Source organism: Telopea speciosissima, chromosome 7 (genome assembly GCF_018873765.1).
Source record: "Telopea speciosissima isolate NSW1024214 ecotype Mountain lineage chromosome 7, Tspe_v1, whole genome shotgun sequence".
Classification (NCBI taxonomy): Eukaryota; Viridiplantae; Streptophyta; class Magnoliopsida; order Proteales; family Proteaceae; genus Telopea; species Telopea speciosissima.
This window is the reverse complement of record NC_057922.1, coordinates 12,871,981-12,878,539: the sequence shown is the minus strand read 5'-3', so window position 1 is coordinate 12,878,539 and position 6,559 is coordinate 12,871,981. Positions and strand designations below refer to the sequence as shown.

The 6,559-nt window shown below is 36.5% G+C and overlaps 1 long non-coding RNA gene across 1 annotated transcript; it reads right to left on the bottom strand.

The window, feature by feature from the left end:
* Positions 1 to 215: 215 nt before the first annotated feature.
* LOC122666937 lies at positions 216 to 3,569 on the bottom strand. Its single transcript, XR_006333728.1, has 2 exons — positions 3,386 to 3,569; positions 216 to 764 (listed from the first exon to the last, which is right to left on the bottom strand). It is a non-coding gene; the product is annotated as an uncharacterized LOC122666937 (long non-coding RNA).
* Positions 3,570 to 6,559: the final 2,990 nt, after the last annotated feature.

Here is a 6,559-nt window from a genome sequence, read left to right as displayed (position 1 = left end):
AATTGAACTGGTCTGAAGAGACAAAGCTGTACCTGTACGTTTCAAATGGAATGCCTAAGAAACCAAGGTCCAGATCAAACTCAAAGTCAATCATGGGCAGCTTTACTAGAAAGAGGAATAGAACTGACAAAAAGGAAAAAATTGAAGCAGAAATCAGAAACCTGGAAGAGACTATCCAACTTCATTTTAAAGTCCAAGGAGTAGAAACAAGAGTAAACAATTGAAACACAGGGCCTTATTTTTTCTGTGTAGAGACAATTTGAACATTCCCACAACTGCAACAAAATGGCTCCTCAAAAACTCTTCTGAACATCTCTGGTATGTCTATCTAACAAAACATCACTCTATAAAGGTGAAGTGGGGGAGAAGAAGAGCTAAAAACCTTAACAACGGTAAACCCGGATAGAAATATAGCTATCTATGTACATACATTGAGATATTTTCAAAGGACAAAGATATATTTCAGAGACAATGGTGGAGTGATCTTATTTGTGTATGACATGAGATGGGAATGGGATATATATGTTTTGTAGGTTTTGTATGCAAGATGTGTAGGTATTTTTGACCTCGAACTCATTTCGGTGAAGATGGTGGGCTTCTGTTGTTGGACCAAACCAAGACTCTCCAAAAGGGTCGCTGTTTGCGTTTGGTAGTAGTGTGAGTGGTCAGCTCGGATTCTGTTCTCCTCAACATCTCCCACATCACCTGCACATCTTGGTATCCACAAGTTTGTACATCGTTGCGAAGTTTCAGAAGTCCACGCCCTGCACAGACAAGATTAATGTATCACTAAATATAGCTGTTTGGGGGAAACCATTCATCACATTATATAACCTAAGCTATAAGACAGGCAAACCAAATTTAAAACAGAGATTGAGGTATTAACCATAATTAAGTTCAATATCATCTCTAGGAATGTTTGGTAACCACTTAAAATTCAAATCAGTTCTACTCTTTTATACTGCTATCAGTTTGCAAATTATTTCAAATCTCAAACTAGTTATTTCAGTCCATCTGGATGCCATTGCCCATATGTAATTACAGTAAATCCAGTCCTATAATTAAATTTGACAAATTTATAATCTCTAATAATGGATGATTTCAAAAGAACACAAAATGGCTCAACAATGATAAATAGCTATTTGTATAAATAGCTAAATGAGTACTTTATGGTTATAAAATAAGGCTCCATTAGCTCGCAAAGGGAAATTAAAGGGAAGGAAAGTGGAATTTTCTAACTTTAAAAAAAAAAATTGGTAATCATTAACCCCACACAATTATAAACTAATTCCAAAACATTCTATATTGATTGTAACAATTCACTTTACTTTTTTACCAAAAAAAACAAACAATTCACTTTACTTCGCATCTAATAAAAATAACATCGTAAAAAGTATTATTACTAAATTAATAAGAAATTCAAGTAGTTTATACAATCATGTTAGATAATAATTATCAAAGTTTCCTTTTCAGTTTTAAAATTTTCCACTTCCCTTCTCTTTAATATCCTTTACAATCACAGAATCACCTAATCAATATTAATAAAAAATAAAATTCTTTATGAAAAAATAAATAAATAAATAAAATCTGATCATAGCATTCACATGTCATTTTACATCAGAAAATGGCATTAAATCTGTTTACCCAAATAAAGATAACATGTGAGGTTCACAATTTCAATTTATTAACTACGCAAGCAGACCAGTTGTCCATCACCATCTGATATCACATCTAATTTGACTAATTTTACAAAATAGGTTCAACTATAGATATCATGAACCACCAAATGCAACCCGGATGCAAACACCCAAATATATTTATATTTCAAAAGAATATTTTAACTCAACAAGCATGCCATGCTATCCTTTTTCTTCAAAATTACCAAAATGCCCTTAAGTTCATTTCTTGGTATTCTGAGGAAATTCCAAGTGGAGAATTCTGGACCATTTGATTGACCTCTCTCTCTCTCTCTTCTTTAAGACCCATTGTTCTTTCGGCTTTTATAGATAATACTAATCTCCTATGGTACACCATTATTACGGTCCCACACTGGATGCAAAGTCATACAAGTGGTGCCAAAGCTTTGGGGAGCGGGGACCATCAGCATCATTACGATTCCACATCAGAAACCAGCACATTCGGAGACGAACCTCTGACTTGAGATCTCAGCCATCAGATCCCCAACCAACAGAAAAAAGACAAAACCCGTGCCGACAGCGAAACATAAAAATGGATATCGAATCGTTCAGAGAGAACCGAAACAACACATTTTGGAATATCGGATATATTCCCTACCGTTCAGAACAAATCCAAAAAAATAAATAAATAAAGATCTGACGGCTGATCTCCCGACGCGTGGACTATTCCCACTGACTGTTGTCCATTACATGACCGATCGGCCAAATCGTCCGATTGGAATAATCACTTTATACAAATAAATAAATAAATAAATTTTACCTTAAAGAAAATTCGAAACAAGAAACTGAAAATCTCTTCGTTTACGGATTCTGGCGCTGACATTCGTACACAGAAGCAGATAGATCATAATAATGGCATTCCTGCCATCCCAACAGTAGTATTCCTTCCTCCAACGGTGGAAAACTTCTTTTTTATTTTGTTTTTTTTTTCTAACCAAAAGTTAATTAATTCAGTATTTGCAGAAGTGCAGAGAGGATGAAGAAGAAGAAGAAGAGGTTCTGTAATCTGTTCACATGGCGAAGGTTAATGGGAATCAAAAAAATTAAAATTTTTTTTTTGAAACAAGTTTTTTGCTTGAAAAAGGTAGCAGGGAGGGTTTAATGGGGGGAGCTTTCGAAGAAAGGCAAATCCAAAGTTCCATGGTTCACGTGTTAAGTTTCAGTTTAATTAGAGATGATCAAGTGATCAAATAAAGTTTTTCAAAAATTTAGAAACAACTGAAAGATGCATTTGATTGAATCCAGAACATTAACTACAATTATCACATCACAAATCCACATGGCAAAATTTGGTGAGTCTCCATGTGAACTCTATGGATGAAATCATCCATAAAGCTTTTGCCTGACAAAAAAAAAATAAATGAAATCATGAAAGTGATCCTCGCTAACATGCACCAGTGAATCGGATCCAAAACGGAAGAGATCTAAGTCCTGTGATGAGTGAGAATCAAAATGCTTGATCCATCACTCTTCCATCTTTTTCATCTTCGTTTTTTTTTTGTTTTTTTTTGGTTTTCTTCATATCACAAGTTTAACACTTCGAATGGCAGAGAACACAGTATTCTGTTCTAATCAAAAGTTGAAGTGATCAAAATGCAAACTTCCATATCTTTAGTTGTTCACAGATTCATCCAAAGAAGAAGAAGAAGAAAAGGTGAGTAGAGAGTGAGAAAAGAAGGGTAACTCACCGTTCTTGCGAGACCTAACACGAGCAACAGCAGCAACCCAAACTCTCCTCATAGGAAAAATCATCTTATGCCACCAATCCATCAACCGGAGTCTAACCTTTGTCTTCCGAGTCAGTCCTAACCGATTCGCCAACAAACGAAACCCGGCCAGCACTTAGCTTTAACTCTTTCCTTCTCTCTCTCTCGAAATTCAAAAAACCGATGGAAACGAGATGGACAGATCGAAACGATGAAAAGTCGATTTCAAATAGAAATAAACTGAAGAGAGAGAAAGAGAAGAAAAAGGGTTATTTTATCAAAAAAAAGAAGAAAAGCGTTATAAGCTTTGAACACGTTTCTTTGTTCGTGCCAGACGGCTTCTTTGTCTTCGGAGCTTCGACCTCGTTTCCTTCTCTCTCACTCTCTCTCTGCTCTGGCTCTGCTCTCTCACCACTCACCACAGGCTTTTCAATTTTGCTGTTCTCTCCACCGGCTTCGACTGCCTTTTGTTGATGGAGGTTTTTTATTGATCGCCACGTGTCGATCACGAGGCTATTTCTTTTCTTTTCCTTCTCGAACCACCCCACCACGGAAGGGCCGAAGGGAGGGAGTTAAAAAAAAGTAGGTAGAGAGTATCAATTCACTTATGAGTTATGATCACTATTCTCTCTCTGTTTCGATGATAACGACGTCGTTTTGCTTTACTTTAATGAGGACACGTGCTCTGATATTATTGGATAGATTTCTGATGACGTTTTGACTTGGATTGAACACGTGTCCGCTTCTAACGAAGGTGGGAAAGAGAGACGAGAGGGACTATCTATCTATCTTTGAGGCGCTTCGAACTTTTCGAAGTTTTGAATACGAAATTTTCCGTTAAAATTAGTCGGAAAATCCTCGGGGTCGGCGGCCGAGGACAACTTTTTTCTTTCAAAAGACTCGCAAGTCCAATGGCCAAAATCACTTGGTAAAAATCAACCATAAATGTCGCTAAAAATTATACTGGGGAAAAGATCTCTATTTGGTGATGTTTCTATTTTCTCTCAAAGGGCATCTTGAGATGAAGTCTCTACCCATAAATAGGCACTCTGGCGTGCTCATGCATTGACACATACTTGATGGTGTAGGGAGAGATCTGTTTTTTCAAATTGTACTTGTGTTAGTAGATGTGTTATAGAAATGTTTACAACCAAGTAAATTGATCTACCAATAATTTTTAGCCGAATTGATGGTTGGTTTTTACCAAGTGACTAGCCATTGATAAGTTGCGAATTTTTTGGATTAGAAACATGTCAAATTTTATATTCAAATTTAATATGAAATATTCACTTATATTACTATGCATCATTTGTATCTTCAGCGTTCCTAGATGTCCATGCATCTTTTTGTAATCTCTAAATTTTCAAAGAATCGATTTGTTTTTTTTTTTTTGGGGGGGGTGAGGGAGGGAGGGTGAGCTTCTAGCTCAGAGCCTCTGAGGTAGGCGGGTGTATGGTTGGGTCTAAGGAAGGTCGAGAATTTGATTTTCCTACCCTCTACCCTTCTTCAAATAGTAGTAGTAGTTGTAGTATAGTATTGTAATAAGTGTGGCCTAATGGACACCTTGTTAGCCCCTTGTGGGACCCTATCTGGCTCCCGATATGGGGTCTAGCACTAAAAAATTTTCAAAGCATGACTTTGTCACTAAACAATTTTATTTGAGTTGAAACTTAACATGTAGGTAGGTTACTTTTGAAAATGATCCCTCATTAACTTTGCCCGTCAACTTCCAACGTTTTTTTTTTGAGGGGGAGGGGGTGTGTGGAAACTACTAGGTGGGCCAACCAATTTTTGATGGTTTGGATCATCAACTGTTGATCTTGATTGGTGTGATGTTTGGTCCGGCTTAAAAAGCATTGAGCAAAACCATAGTGTGTTTATTTGGTGCTTTGATCATCATCTTATACTGTGGTTATGACAATAATCAACCTCCTAACTTGAACTAATTTGGCCTAATTCTAAAGAAATTATTTATAAAAGTGGTTTTATTTAGTATTAATATATTTATTTTTTGCTTGGCTATTTATAGATAGCAATTTGGTTACTTGTTAAAGCCTAAGCTAAGGTAGCTTGTATTTAAACTTTGTTTTTGAAACCCATCATTTTCTACTAATAAGTAACAACTAACTATTGAACAACTATTTGAAATAGAGAAAAATAAATAACCACCCCCCCCCCCACTGTTGATATATCATTTAGTATAGGAAAAAATGATTATGTCTGGAAACGTGGCTTGTGTGCCCAGACTCAGAATGGGATAAAATGATCACCTCACCCCCATGAAAAGCAAAAATCCCCAATTGATGCTTTTATGCACGCTCCCGTTGTCCCCATGCTGACACAAGGGGTACTCTCACAGACTAAAAACTCTTCCCCTCTGTTTTATCTTAGGTTTTGATCAATGTTAAAAGACTATTGGACTGAAAGATCAACCATGGTCTGACCATTTGAACCATCAACCTTAGACCGTTCAAACCACCAGCCATTTTGCTGGTGATGCAACTCTTGGTCTACTTTAAAAGCATCAGGTTGAGATTGAAATAGATGGGGTGGGGTGTTAGAGACTAAGAAATATCAAGCTTTGTCTACATTCTATGATTTGTATCCATCAAAGAACATTTTGATTGATTCTGTCGCATCTATGCATTTAGACATTTTTTTTTTGGTAATTTATGCATTTAGACATTTTACACCAAGGTTATACATAGTAACTCACAAGCTGTCCATGCCATTCAAATAATCAATTTGCTTCCAATTTGGTTTATACATATTTTTTCAATTACACATGTGAAACAATATACTATTACACTCATTAGAAGAAAAAAAATGTGTATTATATTAAAAGGACAAAAGAAGTAAGATTACTGTCTGAGATCGTGATTCCTATGTCAACGTGTGCGTCAATGGAAACACACGTGCAGAAGCATCAATAGGGACAGAATCTGCACCTTTTATGAGGGTGGGATATTCTAGGAAAATTATCTCCTCCAGTTCCCTGCTCGTTCCTTAGTTTCTCTAATAGGCGGGTGGTAGATCTCACTTGGGCAAAGTGTTCGGACAGGGGTACGATGATCATTTCAACCCCCCTTGTTAGAGCAACTGAAGAACTAGGCCGGACTGGAGGAGATAAAAAAAAATCTGATGTTCTCAATGCCT